The sequence below is a fragment of the Primulina tabacum genome, chromosome 16 (assembly GCF_025594145.1).
Source record: "Primulina tabacum isolate GXHZ01 chromosome 16, ASM2559414v2, whole genome shotgun sequence".
NCBI lineage: Eukaryota > Viridiplantae > Streptophyta > Magnoliopsida > Lamiales > Gesneriaceae > Primulina > Primulina tabacum.
In genome coordinates, this window is record NC_134565.1 from 5,087,595 (window position 1) to 5,113,457 (window position 25,863).

A 25,863-nucleotide genomic window follows, 5' to 3' on the forward strand; every position below is an offset into this window, starting at 1 on the left:
TGTTCAACGTTATGCTCACTATCTGCATGAGGCAGAAGAGAGGAGTAGGAAGGCTCAAGAAGAGTTTGAAACCTCCCAAGAGACTGTGGCAGAATTCATCGAGTTACGTGATACACTAGTTGAGAAGATCCAAATACTCAAGAATCAGAATCACCAACTCGTGCACCAACATAATCAGTATAGTGAACAGACTGATGCACATATTCATGAGTTGCAGAGTACTGTTAAAGTTCTTAGTGACCAGAATGCAGTTCTGCATGGTCATATTGAACACCTACAAGCAGTAATAACCAACCTAGATGATCCCGAGGAGGATCCCGAAGAAGAAGAAGAAATCGAAGAGGATCCTATGGATTTGGGATTAGGAGAAGTGATAGATTAGAACATCAGTAGTGGTTTTCTTTGTAATACCACGTGTTCCATTTGCATTTATGTTCTCATTTTCGATGTTTGGTTGTAATTGCACTTTCTTGAGGAATCAATAAAATTTATTTCAATCCATTGGTTTCAAATTTAAACTTTGAGCAATTACTCTATCATCGTGCTTCATTTGTTTAGTCTCTATTCTGCCATCAACCTTAGAACTTTCTTAATTGTAGGAAATGGACGGACGACCAGTTAGAAACAATCGCAATCCTCGCTACGGCAACCGCAACAATAACCGAAATGATGAGGATGCACAGCAACAACCACCACAACCACCACCAGCAGTTGGCCTCAGTCAGGTGGACTTGATGGCTATAGCCACGATTGTGGCAACCACGCTACAAGGGTTAGTGAATCCTAATGCTAACCAGCCACCGCCACCACCTCCTGCTCAGAATGGGACTAAGCAGCACTATGAGGCTCTCCGAAGAGCAAGAGTCCTTAACTTCGATGGAAGCTCCGATCCAGAGGTCGGACAGAATTGGATGAAAGAGGTGGAAAATCATCTTCGATTACTTGAGGTTCCACAAGGGATCAGAGTAGATGTGATTACACCTTTTCTGGTGGATAAAGCTGCCAAATGGTGGGAAGGAGTCTCACCAGCTATGTTAGAGGTGGGACCTATCACTTGGCAAAGGTTCCGAGAGGCATTCCTGAGGCAGTAGTTTCCAACAGCAGTTCGAGTGCAGAAGCTGTCAGAATTTGAAAGCTTAGTTCAAGAACCAAACATGACAGTGGTGGAGTATTCATCCAAGTTCCACTCGTTGGGAACTTACTCCCCAACCATCATGGGAGACGAAAGCCTTGAAGATGCATCGCTTCAAGAAGGGATTGAACAGCCGTATTCAATCTGCCCTTGCCGTTATCGAGCCCAATAGTTTTGATGAATTGATGGGAGCCGCCATCAGGGCTGAGAATGACATCAAGAGGCGTGAAGGCGAGAACAAACTCAAACGTCCTCAGCCAAGCCAGTACCAATCGGGCCAGCTATTCAAGAGGCCTAGGTTTTCAAGCAACCAATTTACCAGTGCTCCATCCAAAGGAACCACTTCTTCTCAATCAAACAAAGAAGGAGTCAAGTGCCAAACTTGCGGATTCACACATACTGGTGAATGTCGTAGGAATTCTGGAGCTTGTTTCCGTTGTGGAAAGATGGACCATCGCAATTGTAACGCCCCGAAAATTTTAAAGTCCACGCAAATCACGTGCATGCAATTATTAAATTCCTTTATATTTTAATTAAATGTTTTAATTGCATGAATTAATTATGTTGTGCATATTTGCATGTTTAAAATATATTTTTCTACATGGTTGCATTAAAATGTATTTTTAAAAAAGTTATTCGAGTTGCGATCGAGGAACGGAGACCGATGGCTGAAAAAATAGAAAATGTTTTTATTAAATAATTGTTTTTAATTATTTAAATTAAGGGGATGCTTTTTATTATTTTTGAAAATAAAGGGATTTTGAGGTGATTTTATACGTCGGGGCGTAAATTTTTATCGGTGTTGGATTTTTAGTAAAAATGCAAACGTTTTGGCAACCCAGCTAATAAATTCACAAACTTTTCTACTCAAAATAATTTAAAATATTTTTTATTAAACACTAATGGGCTATGTGGGCCTAATTAACTTTCCTAATGGGCCCAAACTTTTGATTAGTATTTTAATTCTTACTTAAGCCTAAACCTACCCCATAATCTCAAGAAAACTCACGCCCACACACCCCAACAATTTACAAACTCTCCCCTCAACACCAAATACACGATACACACAAAATTTTGAAGGAAAAAGACATCAAAATTTGCAAGGATTTTCAAGCCATCGTTTTCTCGTCATCGTTCTTCAATCGTCAACGAAAAATCGTGCGTTTAAAACGCAAAGGCACGCCATATTCTCCTTTTTACTCATCATTCACACCATAGTAATTTTTAAAATTAGTTTGCATGGAAAACAAGGGGTAACTTGTGATATTCACGTTCTTTTCATGTGTTGGTTGTTTTTGGCTTGTTTTTGATTCCATATTCATGTTATTATGTGGTTATGAGGGCTGCCATGTTAGGAGTACAATCAAGGGGGTTTACTCGAAGCATTAGGGTCATAAAACTCAACCATAACACAGCACACGATCAAGGGAAATAAGTTGAACCACTTTTCTGTCAAGGGGGATGAGGGGCTCGTCTTTTTGAGTTGGGTTGCTTGGCTGGTGTTCGGTTGGGACCATGGCTTGGCTAGGGTCAGTGAGGGGCCATGGGAAGAGTCCTAGCCATGCTAGGACTCGAAAAGCAGGGGCTGGGGAGGAGTCCTAGCAAGCTAGGACTCCACCCGAGAGCCCAATGGAAATCATGTGCAGGGTGTTGTTGCTTGTGCAGGGAGGAAAGGCTTGGCCAGGGGGCTATGGGCTTGGCTAGGTCAACTCTTTAGGGTCCTAGGAGGGTGCTTGAGGGGCTGGTTCAAGGGCTGGTCCGTTGATTTGGTGGCTAAGCAAGAAAACAAGAGCCCTTGCCAAGTGGGTCTTCTCGGCTGTGTTTCTGCAGCTATTTTGTGGTTTCGGTTTTAGGGGCTTGGGTCGTTCCAGGGCCTGGGGCAGTGGTTATGTTAGTGCCTTAGGGTCCTAGTTTGAGTCTTGTGGTGGTGGTTCATGGGCTGGATGGTCGGGTAGAGCGCTGGAACCAGAAACGCGAAAGCTGCACAGAAGTTGGCCTCACATGAGGGGCTGTCACGTTTCTGATTTTTTGGAACTTAGCCGCTGGTTCTGAGTAAAATTGGGCTTAACCAAGGTCTTAATTTGTGTCTAAGGGTAACGTCTAGGGCCTCGGTTCGGGTCCGGTTCGAGTCGGTTTAAGCATGAAGTTGTTAGAAGCATGTATGTCTCGTTTGCTCAATGGTAGTCTAGGCGGGTTTGTGGCTGTTTCTGCAGCTCATGTGTTGCTTCGGTTTTGGAGCTTAGGGTCAGGTCCAATGGGTTCTAATGGTCCAGGAGGGTGCCTAGGTGGGTTGGCTCGGGTTTGGCTTGAGGTGGCTCGAGTAAATTAGGAGATGGCTCGTTGTGTTCGATAAGGTGTCAAAAACGAAAATTAAAGAACTAAAATTGAATCCATGGGTCCACAGGTGTGGCTCATGACTGGGAAGGGTAGAATAAATCATAAAAAGGTTATGTTAAAAATTTGAGATCAAACTAACGAGTTTTGGATTTATTCGGAATTTAATCGCCGCACGAAACGCTAATTAACGAGTTAATTGAAACGCCTAATTTTAGGCTTAATAAAATTATGAAAAATTAGATTTAAGCTTAAATAATTATTATAAGTCTAAGTTTTTAATTTGGGAATTTTATATTAAGGTTTGATTTAATTCGGGATTAAAACACATTAATACGTCATATTTAAAGAATAAATTAAAAGTACTTGATTTAAGCTAAATAAAAATATGAGAAAATTCATGTGAGCTTAAATAATTATTTGGGACATGTTAGAGTCAATGGAATTAAGAAAAAATCAAAAATGTGAAATTTTACGTCCAGGGGTAAAACGGTCTTTTTACACCTAAAAATTAGTAAACGTCATGGCAGTGTCCTAAATGCTATTTTATATGCTAATATGATTATTTTCAATGATTATGGATGTTTATACGTTAATATGTCAATTCTAAATGTTTATGGAATTTTAAGAGGATATGTTTATTGATTTATAATAATATGCGAAAACGTTTATTTTAAATGTTTATGATTTAAATGTTTATTTTAAACATTTATGATGTAAAAATGTTTATTTTAAAAATGTTCATGGATGTTTATGATTTTTAATATGTTAAGTGATGATTTTTAAATGTCTATGATTTTTATGATTTAAATATGGACATTTAAAAGACATGTTGCATGCTTGGTTTCAAAATAAAAATGATATTATATGCATGTTTTTATTAAGTGATGATAACATGTTGAAGGACGTGAAGGGATTGTGACTACTATCACGATCTGAATTCAACATACACGAACATGAATTTGAATATGTTAATATGAATATGAATATGAGGACATGAATATGTTGATATGAATATGGATAGGAATATGAATATGTTTACGTTTATATGAAAATGTTTATGCATAATATTTTGAAAATGTTTTTATTTAAAAGTTTTATGCATCATGAAAATGTTTACGAAAATATTTGAAGTTTATGCATCTTCATGAAAACGATATTTTAAGTACAAGTATTTTTCACTGTTATATGTTAACTGTATTATGTATTACTCGTTATCAAGAATATGACGTGTTGAGTCTTTAGACTCACTAGGTGTGATTGATGCAGATGACACTGATTATGAATATGATAATGGAGGTCTTGATGGATGACTTTGCTGGATTGAAGGTGCACATAACCCGAGGACCGACGCTAGTTTTCCGCACTAGTTATGATTTCAAGATATGTTAAAGATATTTTTACGACGTTTTATTTGCGAGTGGTTTTTGAGAGGTTATAGTATGGGCTATACTTTTCAAATGTTAGTTGGTTGATTTATTTTAAAATGATGTCAAAAATATTTTATGTTTGTGTATGCAATTCGACCGATGCTATGTGAGGTTTAAAAAAAAAATTTCTAGCACGTTTTAAGAAAACGAAAAAGGGCAGACATTTCAGCATTGCTCAATGTCCTCTTCCAGACCCAAGGAACGGACCACCAGGAGGAACAACTCCAAACAAGCCTAAGGAGAACAAGCCAAATGCTCGAGTTTATGCTATCACCCAAGAGGAGGCTGACAACTCGAATGATGTCGTAGCTGGTACCATTCTAATCAATAATATACCTGCTTATGTGTTATTTGATTGTGATGCTACGCATTCATTCATGTCTAAGAGATTTTCCAAGAAGTTAGGAGCTAAGCCTGATAACTTAGAAGAACCATATAGAGTAGCAACTCCTGCTAATCGAATTTTAGAAACTCGCACTTTATATCGGAATATTGGTGTTCTCATAGAAGATCAGAATTTCAAGGCAAACCTAATCCAACTAAACATGGTGGAATTTGACGTAATTCTTGGGATGGATTGGTTAGCCAAGAATCATGCTTTAGTGGACTGTCATGGAAAGACGGTAACCATCCAAGCTCCACACCAAGAGAAACTTTTATTTCATGGCAAGACAAAAGAACGAAAGACTCTTCTTTCTGCTTCTCAAACTTGGAAAGCCATGAAAAGTGGAGAAGAAGTTTACCTGACTATGTTAAGCGAGGTAAAGAAAGAAGGAACCACACTGACACTAGAAGATATTCCAGTGGTACAAGAGTTTCCGAATGTCTTTCCTGAAGAACTCCCTGGCGAACTTCCCAATCGCGAAGTGGAATTTGAGATTAACTTAGTGCCCAATGCTACACCAATCTCAAAAGCACCGTATCGAATGGCTCCAGCAGAATTGAAAGAAATCAAAGAGCAACTTCAAGAGTTGTTGGATAAGAAGCAGATACGACCAAGCGCATCTCCATGGGGAGCTCCTGTCCTATTTGTAAAGAAGAAGGACGGAACCATGAGAATGTGTATTGATTACAGAGAGCTGAATAAGATCACAGTCAAAAACAAGTATCCACTTCCAAGGATAGATGACTTGTTTGACCAACTCAAAGGAGCTTCAGTCTTTTCCAAGGTTGACTTAAGGTCAGGCTACCACCAACTGAAGGTCAAGACAGACGATATTCCGAAGACCGCCTTCAGAACAAGATATGGATACTATGAGTTCATGGTAATGCCATTCGGTTTAACCAATGCTCCGGCAGTATTCATGGATCTCATGAACAGGGTGTTCAAACCATTTCTTGACAAGTTTGTTGTGGTATTCATCGACGATATTTTGGTATATTCATCAAGTGAAGAAGACCACAAAGAACATCTTCGTCTCACCCTCCAGACACTGAGAGAAAAGGAACTACGCCAAATTCAAGAAATGCGAATTCTGGCTAGAGAGCGTCGCATTCTTGGGACACATAATATCAGCAGCAGGAGTATCTGTGGACCCTAAGAAAGTCGAAGCAATCTCAGATTGGCCTAGACCAAAGACTGTGACAGAAATTAGAAGTTTCTTGGGATTAGCAGGCTATTATCGAAAATTTGTTGAAAGATTCTCTTCAATAGCCATACCCCTCACAAAGCTCACACAGAAGAACTCTAAGTTTCAATGGAATGAAAAATGTGAGCAAAGCTTCGAGACTTTGAAAAAGAAACTTACCTCCACGCCAGTGTTGGTATTACCGATGGAAGACAAAGACTTCACAATCTACAGTGATGCATCTAAAGAAGGTTTAGGATGTGTACTCATGCAAGAGGGAAGGGTGATTGCAAACGCATCAAGGCAGTTGAAGCCGTATGAACAAAATTACCCAACGCATGATCTCGAACTAGCTGCAGTGGTATTCGCACTAAAGATTTGGAGACATTATCTTTATGGAGCCAAGTGTGAGATTTTCACCGATCACCAAAGTCTCAAATATTTGTTCACATAAAAAGAACTAAATATGAGACAAAGACGATGGATCGAACTCATGAAGGATTACGACTTGACAATAAGCTACCATCCAGGCAAAGCCAACAAAGTAGCAGATGCTTTAAGTCCAAAGAATATGAGTAAGGTGATCCTGACATCACTTTCAGCACAACCATGTCTTCGAGAGACAATCAAGATGAGTCAAGATAGAGATTCCGCTTTGGTGAAACTAAAAGAGCAAGTTAAAGAAGGGAAACAACCAGATTTCGAGACGGATAACAAAGGAATCTTGTGGATGAAAGGACGATTGCGCGTACCAGACATCGATAACCTTCGACAAAAAGTAATGTCTGAGGCACATAAGTCGAAATTTTCAGTCCATCCTGGCAGTACCAAGATGTACAGAGATTTGAAGAAAAATTTTTGGTGGAGTGGAATGAAGAAAGACGTGGCAATATTTGTTTCCAAGTGTCGCGTGTGCCAGCAAGTCAAGGCAGAGCACCAAAGACCTGGAGGACTTCTGCAACCTCTAGAAATTCCAGAATGGAAATGGGAACATATCTCCATGGACTTTGTTGTCGGGTTACCAAAGTCTAGACAAAGTCATGACGACATCTGGATAATCGTAGATAGACTCAATAAATCTGCACATTTCTTACCTATCCGCATGAATTATAATTTGGACAAGCTAGCCACATTGTACATGAATGAGATCGTACGATTTCATGGAGTTCCAGCTAGCATACTGTCAGACAGAGATCCGAGGTTTACATCCCGTTTTTGGAAGAGCTTTCAACAAGCTATGGGGACCAAAATTTCCTTAGTACGGCCTATCATCCTCAGACTGATGGCCAAACAGAGAGGACAATTCAAACTCTAGAAGATATGCTGAGAGCATGTGCTCTAGACTTCAGTGGTAATTGGAGCGAACATCTGCCCTTAATCGAGTTCGCGTACAATAATAGTTACCACAGCAGCATTGGAATGGCACCATACGAAGCTCTGTATGGACGAAAGTGTCGATCACCACTGTATTGGAATGAGGTATGGGGAAAATGCCATTGTTGGACCCGAAATGATCCAAGAAACAGTGGATAAAGTTTCTGTGATCAAGGAGAGATTAAAAGCTGCACAAGATCGACAGAAAAGCTGGGCTGACCTTAAAAGAAGACCCGTGGAATTCGAAGTTGGAGAGAAGGCATATGTGAAAGTGTCACCCATGAAGGGTGTTATCCGATTCAATAAGGCTGGGAAACTGAATCCTAGATACGTCGGACCATTTGAAATCCTCGAGAAAGTGGGAACACTTGCTTATAGATTAGCACTTCCACCCGACATGTCAAGAATTCACAATGTATTCCACGTTTCGCAGCTGAGAAGATATATTTCTGACCCTAGTCATATTCTTGAAGCTGGACCACTGTTGGTTGAGGGAAATTTAAACGAAGAGCTGAAATATGAAGAAATTTCGATTCGAATTGTGGATACCAAAGACCAAGTACTGAGGAGACGAACTATTCCATATGTAAAAGTACAATGGTCCAATCACACCGAAAGAGAAGCTACTTGGGAGTTGGAAGAAAAGATGCGAGAACAATACCCTTATCTTTTTGAAGATCATGCATAGCCAAGTTTCGAGGACGAAACTTCTCATAAGAAGGGAGGGATGTGAGAACCTGAAATTCCAGCAGTAGCAATAGCAGCAGCTAGCAAATTTCAGCAGAAGCTAAAAATTCCAGCAGAAGCTAATATTTCAGAAGCTGGTATTTTTCCAGCAGATTGGAATCCAGCAGCAGACAACAGATAAAATCCAGCAGCAGCAGCACGAAATCCCAGCAGACAGTTACTAATTCAGACCATAGCTTGTAACTGAAGCATTTAACACGAAATAAAGATTGTTAATGTCAGATTATGGCCTTAATTGGGAGGCTAACAGTCAGTATATGTGGGGCTGGGTTGGGCTCCAACCCTACCTAATTTTTTTTAAAAAAAATTAATATGGTTTATTTTAAAAAATTTATTGATTAGCCCCAAAACCCAATCTATTTTTTCTCTTTCTATAGTGTTAGACTTTCTACAGTTCGTTCTTGTTGTTCTTAGTTAGATTTCAGATTTTAAAGGTAATTTCAGATTTTAATGTTTCGAAATTTGGGTATTTTGGTTTTTTTGAATTCCGATAATTGATATATATTAAATTGTTGATTGTAAGTACTGTATTTGAGCCGATTGATTGTATTTATAATTTTTTAGAATTTATTTGAGTATTATTTTGAATTTTCAGATTTTATATTGGGGATTGTCGATTTTTAATATTGATTATTTATTATTTGGATGTTTAGATGCTATAGAAAATATCAATGCAAATTTATGGAATTTTGTAGGAATTGTTGAAAAATTCAGAATTATGTAAATAGGATTTTCGAACTTATAAGGCTGTAAAAATTTTATATTTAAATATATTATGCCTTAAGATTGTCAAATGTTAACTTCGGAATTGTTTTGAAATAATTATAATTGTTCAAGGTTTATTGGATTAAAGTAACAATTATTTAGTGTTGGTAATGTTGATTTGGTTCAGTTAGCCATAATAAGTTAAACTAAAGTGACATTTTATGCTGTAGACGGCACCAAGGAGAAAAGAAACTCAAGAATGAAGAAAAGGAAAACCATCGACTCATTTTTTCAACAAAAAGAAACTCAAGAATGAAGAAAAGGAAAACCATGCTGGCGATGAAAGATTTCAGAATTTATCAACTATTTCTGAATTATGTCGAAGATTATTTGAGACAAATAAGTCAGAAACCTACGATTTGATTGACAGGTGATTTATATATTTTATATACGTCGTTTACTTAGTTATCGAATCTGATATATTTATTTAATTTACAGGTTGATTCGTCTTGTTTTGACTCTTTTCGTTTCTACATCAACAACGAAACGAGCATTTTCAGCAATGAAACTTGTTAAAACAGCTCTTCGTAACAAAATGAAAGCAGAGTTTTTCGGAGATTCTATGGTAATCTACATCGAACGAGATTTGGTTGAAAAAATTGATAATGATTTAATAATTAATGAGTTTTATTCTAAGAAGAATCGAAGAGCACAACTTCAGTAGTGTTTTAGCTCCATGTTTTTGAAGATATTAAATATTAAATACTTTTGTTCTATATTTTCATGAAGTCAATGTTTACATATTTTTTATTTTAAATTTTTTATTTAATTATTTATTTTATTAAATACCATATGGGACGGAAGCCAGCCCCAGGTAATTTTGAATCCTTATATACATTTATAAATGATGCATTGTCTAATATTTTCAAACATTATCGACAAATTCCAAAATCAATTGCTCAGAAGATATCAAATGTTTGAAGTAAATGTGAGAAAAGTAACTAAATATTACCCAAATGTCAATGAAGACGTTGAACTAGTCATCCATACGAATACGGCGATTATAGAACTAATTTCAGACACCTCAAATATTATATGAAAATTTAATTTCAAATCATTTGCAAAAGTGAGTGATCAAATAAACAAAAGCAAAGATATTGATAATATTTGTTAAGTATTTTCTAAATGTTTTGCATTATATGGAACTAATGTTAAAATTTACATATACACATATCATTGGAATTGTGAAGAAGGTCAACCACGTAAGTAGTTTCTCGAGTGAAGAAAAAAGACAAAGTTTTAGAAGAGAAATTGTACTCATCAATATACAGTAAGTTTCATAAAAGAATTTAAATTATTCAAAATTTATAATTAATGTAATATAAAATATATGGTGCAGACCGAAGACAATGACATTAAGTTTGTGGAAATTAATCCCACAAAACGAAGGAAGTTTATTTCAAATGGAAGAAAATAGTAATGCAACTATAGCATTTTTAAACATAAGATCAACGTTTTATCTAGATAATAATTAAAACCATGAAATATTTTACATACTTCGTATTTACAAAAAAATATAAATACTCCAATAAATAAAAAAAATTATAGATGTCACACAACTACGATCATCAACGACAACAGGAATGTTGTAAACCCTTATTGCAATGAAACAATATAGATGAAAGCATTATAAATAGTTTAATTTATTTTTTCAACTAGATGATACTATTGTTTATTGAAGTGATTATAACATACAAATATATTGTAAGGCCATGTAATCAATTATTCGGTAATTTGGCATAATTCAAATAATTATTGAGTTGTAAATTAAAATAATTATTTATGCCAAATAAATTCAAGAAGTGTGTTAAAAATATGTATTTTAGAATATCGGAGAATTTAACGATATAAAATACATATAGAGTTTAAATAACACACGAGTTCTTAAAATACGTAAAATCCGGATAAAATGGACTCAATTTATTAAATGTTGTGGTCAATTATTACACATATACACAACTTATCTTACGCATGAGAGAAGGAAGAAAGGAAAGGAGAGAAGGAAAGAAAGAATCCAATTCCCGTCACTTTCAACACCTTCATATTGGAGAAGCCATGACTTTCCCGTCCGGCGTCGAAATCACGAGGTTTGAGGGGTTGTCTTCCTTACATCAATAGCTTCATTTTGAACCATGAATCGCTACTTTTGACGCCCGTTTCAGCGCCAACCGTACCTTGTTTCGTGGCTGTTCCTGTTCAAGTTTCTTGTTCGATTTTAGGTGAGCTATTGCTTGGTTTTTCTTGGTTATTTGGAGTATATTGAGCAAGGATTTGAAGCTTAACTTTTACCTTGTTGTTCATGCGTTTTCCAGCTAGTTTTCAGTTCGGTTTTTGGTCGTGAATAGTGTTTTTTCAACGTCATCTCCGGCGAGCATCACCTTGAAACCGATAGCGAGTAGTTAAACTCCGATCTTGGTAAATTTTCGCTAATTCCAGCCTTTGTTTGATATATTTATAGGCTGTCCGAGGTTGGGTTTTTACCCGTTTTGATTTAAATTGTTTTCGTTGTTCGAATAGCGTTCTATTAACGTATTTATTTGATAATTGTTGTAAGTTCAGTCATTGGAATTATTTGAGGTATAATTTGGCGAGCCTATTAATTAAGTCGAATTGTTGTGTTATATTGAAAGATGTTATAGTATGGTTGTTATCGTTGGAATTAATCTAAGGATTATCGAGTTGATAATGGTTGGAATGTAAATAATGATGAGTTGTGGAATTATTCGGCTTATTTTATTATTCTAGGCTAAGAGAGTTCAGTTGATCATTCTTGAAGATCATTTTCGTGGTATAGGTATGTTACAGCTCGGTAACATACGACGGTAAAACATAAATTATGTTTAGCTGCCATTCTGTATTACATTGATCGTGTTTATGACTTGTTGACTGTGGTAATTTGTTAAATGCCTTCATTGTGATATATGTTTATTATTGTGACATATTATTGACATTTAGCATAGAGCATACTGTTATGACATTTATGTTGAGCCCTATCGTTCTTGTCAGCCCAATGTTGATATCCATTGTTATCTGGCACTGATGTTTATCTCGGTATCATAGTGTGGCTGATAGGCCTATACACATGAGACCGTAGATGTAATTGAACAATCCCGTGGTTAGTGCAGCCTTTTGAGGTGAGCGTTGGGGTTGTGTCATCTAGTTCGTTATGTTGTGTCATCATGTTATATCGTATCAGCTGTATGGAGGCCGAGTCAAGCGTGTTATTTCAGCACAGCTTGGCATACCTCGCATACTTGGCAAGGCGGTTTAGCTGCATGACGATGTAGCTCCCCTGTGTTGTTGCTCGAGCATTATTCCAGTTTTTATCGTACCGTTTGTTGGCTCCTGTTATCCCGATTATTCGTTGAACCTTTCATGCATTGCATATTACATTTTATTGAATGATTATGCATGATTTATGATTATTGTTGTTATTGTTGAATTGTTTCATATCAGAATCCTAACCTCAGTTGTTTTCTGGGGGGCTGCTGGGTACCATGGTAGATCTCGCGAGTCATTTTGCAGCATCAGGCCGAGGTTCTGCCAGTGGAGATCGGGATTGAGGTTGGATTGCTTGGTTCTGATCAGTGAAGTCTCCCAGTTAGTCTATATGTATGTCTTGAGTTGTTTCAGTCTTGTATTGTAGTTTATTTGCCGGGGAGATGCCCCGTGTATATGTGGTAGTATTTGGTTGTTTTTGTGATGTTTTGAGTCGACTCTGAGATTCTTTTGATCTGGTGAATAATTGGTAAGTTTTAATTTCTGCTTAGTCCTGGCCAGTGCGGCTATAGGTTGTTTAACTTCGGTTTTTGATTTAATGACTCTAGTTGGAGTATATTTTGATATAAACTGCTGTTTAAGTTTCGGGATGTCCTACTTACGGGGAGGTCATGCCGAAATTTTTCTAGGCCCTGAGGTCCGTTTTAAAATATTTTAAACCTTTTTCCGCTGCAACTTTAAGTCAAACCAGTATTGTTTGATCATTAATTGTCATTAGAGTATATGGGCCTCACATCTTGGTATCAGAGCGTAAACTGGGATACGCTCGAACTAGAGTCTATGACACTTGAGTCTTGGCACTAAAATGGTTGTTGCGCCTGTGTATGCTACTTGAAAACATGCTTATGTGATTATATGATTTGTTTACTTCCATTCTAATTGTTTTGGTGTTTTATCGTATAGAATGGAAGGAGGTGGAGAAACTCCTGTTGATGAGATTCCTCTAGCTCGAGGTCGAGGTCGAGGTCATGGTCGAGGCCGTGGACGTGGTAGACCTCGTGCTCATGTTGTTGAGCAAGCTGCTAATCATCTAGACCAGCTTAGGATGGATGAGTTAGTTGGGCATTTCCATTCTATACATCCACCTCGATTCAGTGGTTCTGAGGGAGCTGAGAAAGCTGAACTGTGGATTTCTGATATTGAGGAATTGTTTGATTTGATCGAGTATCCTTCAGAGCGTCGATTGAGATTAGCTGTGCATCAATTGAAAGATCGTGCCAAAATGTGGTGGTCTACTACATTGATGACCTTAGATGCTCAGAGGATTGTTCCATCGTGGGATATATTCAAGCTGAAGTTTAAGGAGAGTTACTGTCCTCCATCATTTTACAATTCTAAGGCTTCGGAGTTTCATAACTTGAAGCAGGGCGATATGTCAGTTGCGGATTATGCGGATACTTTTTATGCTATGCTGATATATGCTCCTCATGTGGCTACAAGTCAGGTTGCGGTTGTTGAAAGTTTCATTGAAGGACTGAACGATCATCTGCATCCTTTTGTTTCTACCGGTAAGCCATTGAATTATCTTGAAGCAGTGGAAATAGCAAAAAGGGCTGAAGCTAGTCTTAAGAGGAGTGGCAATCGAGTGCCTACCCAACATCATCATTCGGGGAGACAACAATTCAGTTCATCTGGTTCTGCATCTCTTCGTCCACGTGGGAAGCAATTTAAGAAGCCCGGTTCTAGTTCTTCGAGTTCAGGGAGTTCAGGGAGTTCAGGGAACCGTGGTGGATATCGTTATAGTGGACCTTATTATGATCACTGTGGGGGCAAGCATTCCAGTAATCAGTGTGTTGGAGTTCAAGGGGTTTGTAATAATTGTGGTCGGCCGGGTCATTTTGCTAGAGTTTGTCCTAGTAAGACGGGGAAATTAGCCCAGGCAGGTAATGGAGCTCAAAGTAATAGATTCCCAGCAGCGTCCCAGTCTTCCCACTAGCCTAGTCGCCCTTCACATCAGTCCAGAGGGCAAGGTGGTCAACAGAATCAATCACATGTTCGTGTATTTGCCTTGACTGAGGATGAGGCTCAGGCAGCTCCAGGTACTGTCATTACCGGTAACTTTACTCTATGTGGTTTTATAGCACGAGTGTTATTTGATACTGGAGCATCTCATTCCTTTGTTTCTCATGCATTCGTCGTTTCGCATGATCTTCGCACCACTAGTATGAATTCCAATATATCTGTTGCTACTCCGATGGGCAAAATGATTATCATTGATAATGTGCTGTTCAATGTGGTTTTGTTTCATGAGAAAAATGTTCTATATCTGAATCTCATAGTCCTACCTATGCATGACTTTGATTGTATCGTTGGTATGGATGTTTTGACTGCAAATCATGCCACTATTGACTGTTATTGAGGAATAGTTCATTTCAGGCCTAGCTTTGCTCCTAAATGGAATTTCTATGGCCGTGGTTCTTAAGCCAAGATTCCTCTAGTTTCTGCCATTGAGATGAATCGATTGTTAGATTCTGATCATGAAGCTTTTCTGGTTTATGTTGTTGATCTATCACAAGATGAGCGACGGATTTATGATATTCCCTTAGTCTGTGAGTTTCCTGATGTGTTTCCAGAAGAGATTCCTGGTTTTCCACCAGAACGAGAAGTTGAGTTCAGTATCGAATTAATGCCAGGAACGGAACCCATATCTCGAGCACCATATCGTTTAGCTCCTGTTGAGCTAAAATAACTGAAAGAACAATTACAAGATTTATTGAGTAAAAGTTATATTCGTCTGAGTTCTTCACCGTGGGGTGCACCGATTCTATTTGTCAAGAAGAAAGATGGAACGATTCGGATGTGCTTTGATTATCGGCAATTGAATAAGTATACTGTCAAGAATAAATATCCAGTCCCTAGGATTGATGACTTATTTGATCAGTTACAAGGTACTTCAATGTATTCTAAGATTGATCTCCGTTCTAGGTACCATCAAGTGCGAGTTAGACAAGAAGATGTGCCGAAAACAGCTTTTCGCACGAGATACGAACACTTTGAATTTTTGGTTATGCCTTTTGGTTTGACCAATGATCCTGACGTGTTTATGGACTTGATGAATCGAGTATTTCGTAAATATCTCGATAGTTTTGTGATTGTATTCATCGATGATATTCTTGTTTATTCCAAGTCCGAGGAAGAGCATGTTAAACACTTGAGGATAGTTTTTCGAATTCTTCAAAAGAAGCAGTTGTACGCCAAGCTATCCAAGTGTGAGTTTTGGTTAGATAGAGTTGTGTTTTTGGGCCATGTCATATCTCAACATGGTATTTCTGTCGTTCCAAGTAAAGTGGAAGCAGTTCTGAACTGGGCACGACCGAACAATGTGTCAGAGATTCATAGTTTCATGGGTTTAGCTGGTTATTACCGGAGATTTATCGAAAATTTCTCAAAGATTGCCAGACCTATCACTCAACTGACTCAGAAAAATCAGAGATTCATTTGGTCTGATGAATGTGAGTCAAGTTTTGTCGAGTTGAAGAAGAGATTGACTTCTGCACTAGTTCTTACCATTCCGAGTGGTTCTGGAGGATTTTTTGTTTGTACCGACGCGTCTAATCGAGGTCTAGGTTGTGTTCTGATGCAGCATGGCAGAGTAGTGACCTATGGTTCTCGTCGATTGAAACCGCATGAGTCTAAGTATCATGTTCATGACTTAGAATTGGCTGCTATTGTTTTTGCTCTCAAGATTTGGAGACATTATTTGTTTGTGGAGCAATTTGTAATCTATTCTGATCACAAAAGCTTGAAGTATATGTTCTCTCAGTCAGATTTGAATATGAGACAGAGACGTTGGATGGATCTTTTGAAAGATTATGATTGTGAGATCCAGTATCAACCGGGAAAAGTGAATGTCATTGTCGATGCTTTGAGTCGTAAGGTTGTTGATATTAATTTATCCTCGATTTATGTTTCTAAGTTACGAGAGGATATTTGCACTTATGGGTTGGATTTTCAAATCCAAGGTAATGTTGTTTGTGTATCTCAGATTTCTGTTGAACCAGAGTTGATTCAGATTGTAAAGTCAGCTCAGAAAACTGATGATCGAGTTCTGAAATCTTATGAGTTAGTATCTCAAGGACATCAATCTGGTTTCTCAATTCACTCAGATGATTCTCTTCGGTTGAATGGTAGATTGGTTGTCCCAGATATTCCTGAATTGCGTACAGCCATCCTTAAAGAAGCCCATTGTACTCGATATAGTATCCACCCAGGAGGCAGGAAAATGTATCATATTCTACGGCCTCAGTTTTGGTGGAAGAATATGAAAAAGATGTGGCTGAGTTTGTGTCTTGTTTATGATCTGTCAGCAAGTCAAAGCAGAACGAATGAGATCTGGAGGATTACTGCATAGTCTTGAGGTTCCTCAGTGGAACTGGGAGCACGTGGCTATGGATTTTGTCACGCATTTTCCACGTACTTCTCGTCATTTCGATGCCATTTGGGTGATTGTCGACAGATTATCTAAATCGGCGCACTTTATTCCGTATGAGAGGACGTATTAGTACAAGAAAATGGCTCGTCTGTATATTGAAAATGTTGTGAGACTTCATGGAGTTCCAGTAGCAATAGTCTCAGATCGTGACCCTCGTTTCACATCAAAATTTTGGACTATTTTCCAAAAAAAATGGGTACACGACTTGCAATGAGTACTGCGTACCATCATCAGACCGATGGTCATACAGAGCGTAGGATCTAGACACTTGAGGATCTGCTTCGAGCAACGGTCATGGATTTTAAAGACAGTTGGCAGGAAGCTTTACCACTAGTAGAATTTTCATATAACAACAGTTTCCAGGTCATTATTGGTATGGCTCCTTTTGAAGCTTTGAACGGCAGACGATGTCGATCACCTCTTTGCTGGGATGAATTTGGTGAGAAGCAGTTGACTGGACCTGACATTGTTCAGGAAATGCATGATAAAGTCCAGCTGATTCGTCAGAGAATGAAAGCTGCCCAAGATCGGCAAGCTAGTTATGCTAACAGACGTCGTCGACCTCTAGAATTTCAAGTTGGGGATTTTGTGTTTCTGAAGATCTCTCCGTTTAGAGGTGTTGTCCGTTTTGGCATGAGAGGTAAGTTATCACCTCGTTTCGTTGGTCCCTATGAGATTGTTGAGCGTATTGGGACTTGCGCTTATCGTTTGGATTTGCCCCAGTCCTTGTCTGGCATCCACGATGTTTTCCATGTTTCTATGTTGCGTAAGTATGAGCCCGATCCATCTCATGTGATTCACCTGATGAGGTTGAACTTGATCCTTCTCTATCGTATTCTGAGTATCATGTTTGTATCCTGGACCGTAAAGATAAAGTTCTACGCAATAAAGTTATACCACTTGTACGTGTTCAGTGGTCAAGGCATGGTGTAGAAGAATCAATGTGGGAAACAGAAGAGAAGATAAGAGCATCTTATCCATATCTGTTTGATTCTTAGTAATGTATTGTTGGTTTCGTGTCGTGTGTAAGATGTATGTGTATAAACAGAAATTTCGAGGACGAAATTTGTTTTAAGGGGTGGAGAAGTGTAAGGCCATGTAATCAATTATCCGGTAATTTGGCATAATTCGAATAATTATTGAGTTGTAAATTAAAATAATTATTTGTGCCAAATAAATTCAAAAAATGTGTTAAAAATATGTATTTTAGAATATCGGAGAATTTAACGATATAAAATACATATAGAGTTTAAGTAACGCCCCAGATTCGACGACTGTCCTCACTGTACTAAGACTAGTCTTTCCAGCATGCTTATGTCCTCAAATTATTGGTTATTACAATTAAGTACTTAAAATTCTCAATTCGTGCAATTCAATCATTAAATCCCATTAGGTAGAGCATGCATCCTAAATAAATTCTACATCTTTATATTTCCAAAGATCATCGCAGTCTTCGACTCATTAATCCTTACATGGAATCCTCAAAAAGTAATTCAACTAGCAACCACGTACCATGAGTAATTTCTTAAAAATTCTACAAGTCCCAAAAGCATTCATAATTTTTCAAGATTAACTTATGACCCCAAAAAGTAGAACATCAGTAATACTAACCAAAATCAATATAGACAAATCATTTCCAACCTTTCTTAATGCCCAATAGCAAAATTCTTATTCATGACCAATTTCACCACAAAGCCAGCATGCATGAAAATCATATAATTTCTCATTTCATGTCGTAACATGCATAAAAATTTTAAAGCATCTAATCACAAAACATAACGACATATAAACATGTACTGCAAAGCATATATCATGTAAACATGCAGGTGATAGCATTAAAAACATTTAAAACATTTAAATCATAAAAGCTTACAGACTTGAGGCTTGAAGACTGAGCTGCAGAAGCTGGCGGTGGCACAACCCCATACAGGACCATTGCTCTGATACCAACTGTAACGTCTCACTCATTTTTAAAATTCTACTGGACATTTTTTTTTAAATAAAGCTCGCATTTTCGAAATATTATTGTAAAATAAAGACGATTATTTTAAATGATATTTCAAAAATGCGAGCTTTATTTAAAAAAAATGTCCAGTAGAATTTTAAAAATGAGTGAGACGTTACAGTTTAAATAACACACGAGTTCCTAAAATACGTAAAATCCGGATAAAATGGACTCAATTTATTAAATGTTGTGGTCAATTATTACACATATACACAATTTATCTTACGCATGAGAGAGGGAAGAAAGGAAAGGAGAGAAGGAAAGAAAGAATCCAATTCCCGTCACTTTCAACACCTTCATATTGGAGAAGCCATAACTTTCCCGTCCGGCGTCGAAATCACGAACGGTTTGAGGGGTTGTCTTCCTTACATCAATAGCTTCATTTTGAACTATGAATCGCTACTTTTGATGCCTGTTTCAGCACCAATCGAACCCTGTTTCGTGGCTGTTCCTGTTCAAGTTTCTTGTTCGATTTTAGGTGAGCTATTGCTTGGTTTTTCTTGGTTATTTGGAGTATATTGAGCAAGGATTTGAAGCTTAACTTTTACCTTGTTGTTCCTGCGTTTTCCAGCTAGTTTTCAGTTCGGTTTTTGGTCGTGAATAGTGTTTTTCGGCGTCATCTCCGGCGAGCATCACCTTAAAACCGATAGCGAGTAGTTAAACTCCAATCTTGGTAAATTTTTGCTAATTCCAACCTTTGTTTGACATATTTATAGGCTGTCTGAGGTTGGGTTTTTACCCGTTTTTATTTAAATTGTTTTCGTTGTTAGAATAGCGTTCTATTAACGTATTTATTTGATAATTGTTGTAAGTTCAGTCATTGGAATTATTCGAGGTATAATTTGGCGAGCCTATTAATTATGTCGAATTGTTGTGTTATATTGAAAGATGTTATAGTATGGTTGTTATCGTTGGAATTAATCTATATCGAGTTGATAATGGATGGAATGTAAATAATGATGAGTTGTGGAATTATTCGTCTTATTTTATTATTTTAGGCTAAGAGAGTTCAGTTGATCATTCTTGAAGATCATTTTCGTGGTATAGGTATGTTACAGCTCGGTAACATACGACGGTAAAACATAAATTATGTTTAGCTTCCATTCTGTGTTACATTGGTCGTGTTTATGACTTGTTGATTGTGGTAATTTGTTAAATGTCTTCGTTGTGATATATGTTTATTATTGTGACATATTATTGACATTTAGCATAGGGCATACTGTTATGACATTCATGTTGAGCTCTATCGTTCTTGTTAGCCCATTGTTGATATCCTGTAATGCCCGAGATTTAATTGTTGTAATCAGACGTTGATTAATTGACAGAATTGAGGTTATAGGAACTCAAATGAAGAAGCAGGGCATCGTTACATATAAGCCAAGATGTTGGACCGAACATCTTGTGCCCGAGCGGTAGAAAAGAACCGCCCGAGCGCCAATGCACCATGAGTTTGGACAGAATGTTTGGCGCCCGAGCGGTAGAATATTACCGCCCGAGTGCCAGGAGATGATCGGTTGAGTATCTCGACAGAAATTTCCGCGCCCGAGCGGAAATTCATGACCGCCCGAGCGCGAGACGTGCAGTAGGCATACCGAGCCACTTGGCTTATTGCATGTTACGTATGTATATATATATACATATGTCTAATCTTCATAAATGAAAGAAATCGAGGAAAAAAGGGAAAGAAAAGTGTTCGAAGCATAGACTTGCGACTTTTACGAAATCCGTCCGTCTGATTTTGAATCTGACTGCGGTACTGTGTTCCTATCAACGTAGACTTCAACTGGACGTAAGTTTTGCTACGTTTGAATATGATTTGAAATTATGGTATTGTCAGAATCTGATATGATTCATATATGATGTTCTCGGCATGTTAGACATCGTATAATCGAAACCGGACTGAAGAATAGATACCATATGGAATTGTTAAGATTTTCGGAGTTGAGTTGATTGAGATTTGATATCAGAATTGAATTTTTATCAAATATGAGATGTTAGAATAGATATCTGACTGATATGGTAGTGCTGGATATATTGAAATTATGACGTATGTTGTTGAAACAGAATTTGATTGAATTCTGATTATATCCAGTATTGATTGAGTGGTGTATTGATGCCGTACCCTCAATATTGTTATTGTCAGATTGAGTATTGACAGGCTTTGAGTTCGAGACTTGGACAGAGTCAGAGTATCAGAAAGAAAGGTATAAATTAATGTTGAGTTGGGATTGCACAACTCGAGTGAGGTTTGACTCGAGTCTCCCTAAATCACATACTTAGTTTATTGTATTGATATTTGTAATTGATGAGATTGATGTTTGTAGTCTATTGATTTATAGCCACTGCATGTATTGACTACTGATTGTTTAGTCACTGGCTGATTCGCCTAGTCACTGGCTGATTCGTCTGGTTATTGGCTGATTCGTCTAGTTATCGACTGATTCGTCTAAACTTTGGCTGATTCGCTTAATTACTGGCTGATTCGTCTAGTTATTGGCTAATTCGCTTAATTCTTGACTGATTCGTCAATTCTGCGGCTGTTTCGCCCAGACACTGGATATATGAATTATATCGATGCCGTTTAGGGTTGATTCATTCCTATCGACTGAGATTCGATATAATTATCAATATCCAGACATTGGGATCCCTAGATTAGAGTTAAGTCGAGTCTGAGACGACGCGTTGTTTGAGTCGAGTCTGTGATGACTAGTTGATTTACAGTTTTATATCATTCATGTTTGTTGATTTGCTACATGTTAATGATAAATGTTATATGCTTTTGTATATGTTTCTATATGATTGCATGTTTACATTGTTTATACTAGGATTTATTCTCACCGGAGTTATCCGGCTGTTGTCTTGTTTTGTATGTGTGCATGACAACAGGTGGGGCTGGATCAGGGTCAAGAAGAGGATGAGAGAAGACAGTTAGCGTGGAGATCCGGACTTAGGAGTACATCTGTTATATCACCTGAGATGTAGTGAAGAAACAGTAGTTATTATGATTTATGATTGTACAGGACTTGTACTTAGATCTGAATAGTGATCTTGCAAATGAGATAGGACTTATTTCATATGCTGCGTACTCTCGTATTTTAAAAAAAATTTAGACCCTGTTTATTTTAATTGATTAATTATTCCCAATGACGATTAAGAAGATGATTAGCATCCGGGTCCCCACAACAGGTGGTATCAGAGCCATAGATCCTTTAGACTGAGATAGAAGCTAGTGAGCGGGGTAGATTGAGTTTTCCTTCATTGCTTGTGATTGCTGGCATGATTTACTGCTTTATATAATACATGTTACTTGACTTATCTGATTTGATTGTGTAATATGTATTATTGGGAACGAATTTGAACCGATTCTCGATCAGCAGTAAGATGATCGGAGGAGGGAACTGAAGTGAAACAGGTTTATTGGATTGGGGTACTAATCCATTTGATTATCAGATATGCCTCCTTGAAGAATACCAGAACAGGGTAGCACATCGAATCCTCCAATGGATGTGACAGCAACTCCGATGGAAACGTTATTGAAAAGGTTTCAGTCATTCAAACCACCGACTTTGAAGGGTACGGAGACATCAGTTGAATGTGAGAGTTGGTTAGATAACATTGAGATGTTGTTTGATTCACTGGATTACAGTGATGAGCGCCGAATTAAATTGATTGGGCACCAGTTGCTTGATGTTGCAAAGAACTGGTGGATTACGATGAAGAGGGCCTTGGAGCATCGAGGTACGACTATTACTTGGGATGTATTTAAAACCGAGTTTTATCAAAGATTTTTCCCAGTGTCGTACAGGAAAGACAAGGGGGCGGAGTTTGCCAATTTGAGACAGGGTCAGCTGAACATTGATGAATATGTGACCAAGTTCTCTACCTTATTGAAGTTTGCTCCACATGTGGCTGGAAATGACGAAGCCGTTGCTGATCAGTTCATCAATGGCTTGAATCCCGATATATTTACATTGGTGAACACAGGGCGACCGAATAACTTTGTTGATGCCATGAATAGAGCAAAAGGCGCTGAAGCAGGCCTGATAAGGCAGAGAGGAGCTGCAGATGTTCCTCCCGCACCGAGACCACAGCAACCACCTCCCCGATTTGAGAGTGATAGTAGCAGTGGTGGAAAGAAAGATTTTCCGAAGGCTAGAGGAAAGCAGTTTAAGAAGCTTGGCGGCAGTTCTTCTAGCTCCAGTGGTTCCAAACAGAGTTATACCGAAGCTTACTGCGGAAATTGTGGAGGGAGACATTCCACTGAGCAATGCCAAGGAGTACTTGGTAGTTGCCACTTCTGTAAACAACAGGGACATTTTGCCAGAGTGTGTCCACAGAAGGGTTCTCAAGGATCCCAGAGAGCCGAATCATCTGGATCAGCGGCACAGTGGAGTAGACGATCAGCTGTTGTTCCTTCATTTCAGCCAGCACCATCTCAGTCACAGCAGAGGCCAGGAGGAAGCCAGATAGTTGGCCAGCCTCCTAGACAGCAGGCCAGAGTATTTGCTTTGACTGAAGAGCAGGCTCAGGAAGCACCAGATGATGATGTTGCAGGTAACTATTCTTGATGTAGTTATCCTGCTTTTGTATTGATGAATACGGATGCTTCCCATACGTTTATTTTTGAACGATTTGCATTGAGTCATGCATTATCTGTTGAGTTTTTATCTACTATAGTATATCTTTACTGGTTGGGGAGAGTTTTTATAGCAGTGAATTCTGTAAAATATCGTATACTACAATAGGATGGGAATGAGATTGAGTTAGATCGTCTGGTAGCTGGTATTGTACTAGTGTTGTCTGATTTTGGGACTGCATTACTGATATTGATATGCTGACCCAGTACAGAGCTACCCTAGATTAGTCCCAAAAGGTGGTGAGAATCGGACCTGAGATGGCCAAAGGATGAATATTGTACGATAAGGATTCTAGATTGAGAATTCCTTTGATAATCCGTATTATCTATGACTCGATTATTACAGAAAGGAGCAGAGAAACTCATCATGTATTCAGTTGATTTACTGAAGTTGAGTCTATCATTGGCTGATTTACCAATAATATGAAAGTTATTGATGTTTCCCCAGATAAGACTTTATATTTGATTTCAGTCAGAGAGATTGATTTTAACCTTGACTTGATATCAGAAATTGTGAATGGTGAATCCTGATTGAGACAGATTGCATTCAGGGTATGTTATATCTGAAGATGATGTATCTATTGATTTTAGCAGAATTAAACCGTAATTAGTTGGCCGAGGTGGATATTAATGTTAGATATTTGCGGTTTTATGAGTTAGCAGATCAGTACCGATGAGTGATGTTTTGAATCTGATTGAATATTACTGTTATTCTGAATCCGTGTTTGAATCAGATAGTAGACAGTGGGGAAATTATATTGTACAGTCCGAACCAGAGCTGATTTTGAAATATAAGCAGCTCAGAAAATTGATCAGAATGTACAGAACTAGATAGCGAAGGTTAGAGCAAGACATCGATCCGAGTATCAGGTTCGTGAAAATGTTCTGTATGTACATAATTTTATTTTTGTGCCAAATGTGTCGGAGTTGAAACGATAAATACTATCAGAAGCGCACAACATTCGATTCAGTATTCATCCTGGTGGTAAGAAAATATATAATGATTTGGAAAGACAGTTTTGGTGGAAACAAATGGAAGCTGATATTGCTAAATTTGTAGCCAAATGTCTGAATTGCCAACAGGTAAAGGCTGAGAGAAAGAAACCCGGAGGATTGTTACAGAGTTTGTCCATTCCTGAATGGAAATGGGATCACATTTCCATGGATTTTGTGACGCAGTTACCATGTTCCTCCAGAGATTGTGATGCGATTTGGGTTGTGATTGACAGATTGACCAAATCCGCATGCTTTATTCCGTACAAGATGACGTACAGACGTGACTAGATGACTGAAATTTATGTCAGAGAGGTAGTCAGACTGCATAGAGTGCCGAAGTCGATTGTAGCAAACCATGATCCTCGGTTTACATCGCACTTCTGGCAAAATTTACAGCAGATTTTGGATACGAAGTTATATGTTAGTACTGCATATCATCCATAGACCGATGGATAGTCTGAGCAGACGATCCAAACATTGGAAGATATACTGAGAGCAGCAGTGCTTAATTTGAGCACTAGCTGGCAAGATATATTGCCACTTGGTGAGTTTCGTACAACAATAGCTATCAAACGAGTATTGAGATGGCTCCTTTCGAAGCGTTGTACGGAAAGAGGTGTCGATCCCCTCTTTATTAGGAAGATATCTCTGAGGTTCCTGAGATCGGACGTGGCATGACCAAAGATATGATTGAAAAAGTGAAGCTAACTCAAAAGAGAATAAAGGCAGCCCAAGACAGACAAGCCAATTATGCCAATGTCCGCCGACTGACCGTTGGTATTTGAGGCTGGTGACCGAGTATTTTTGAAAATTTCACCTTTCAGAAGAGTTGTTCACCTTTCAGAGGAGTTGTCAGATTTGGCAAGAAAGGGAAACTATCTCCATGATATATTGGGCCGTACGAGATTTTGAGAAGATAGGAGATCGTGCCTATCGACTCGCTGTAATCGCCTTCATTATATGGGATACAGGATGTTTTTCATGTTTGTTCTTGCGAAAATACCTGTCTGATGCTTCACATGTCATTTAACCAAATGAGGCTGAGTTTGATGAGACATTGAGTTAATTCGAAAAGCCGATTCAGATTCTTGATCGGAAGGAAAAACACCTCAGAATGAAGACTATTCCGTTTGTGAAATTTCAATGGAATCGTTATGATACTGAA

The 25,863-nt window shown here is 38.1% G+C and overlaps 1 long non-coding RNA gene across 2 annotated transcripts in view; it reads left to right on the forward strand.

Annotated features, from left to right (window-relative positions):
* Positions 1–25,863, forward strand: part of LOC142529526 (uncharacterized) — a 116,483-nt gene that overhangs the window by 77,457 nt on the left and 13,163 nt on the right. Inside the window, exon 6 of one of the 2 annotated variants that reach the window (XR_012815917.1) lies at positions 12,855–13,266. This is a non-coding gene — a long non-coding RNA (uncharacterized LOC142529526). The remainder of the gene's footprint in view (positions 1–12,854; positions 13,267–25,863) is intronic. The other variant, XR_012815919.1, reaches the window with a different exon arrangement.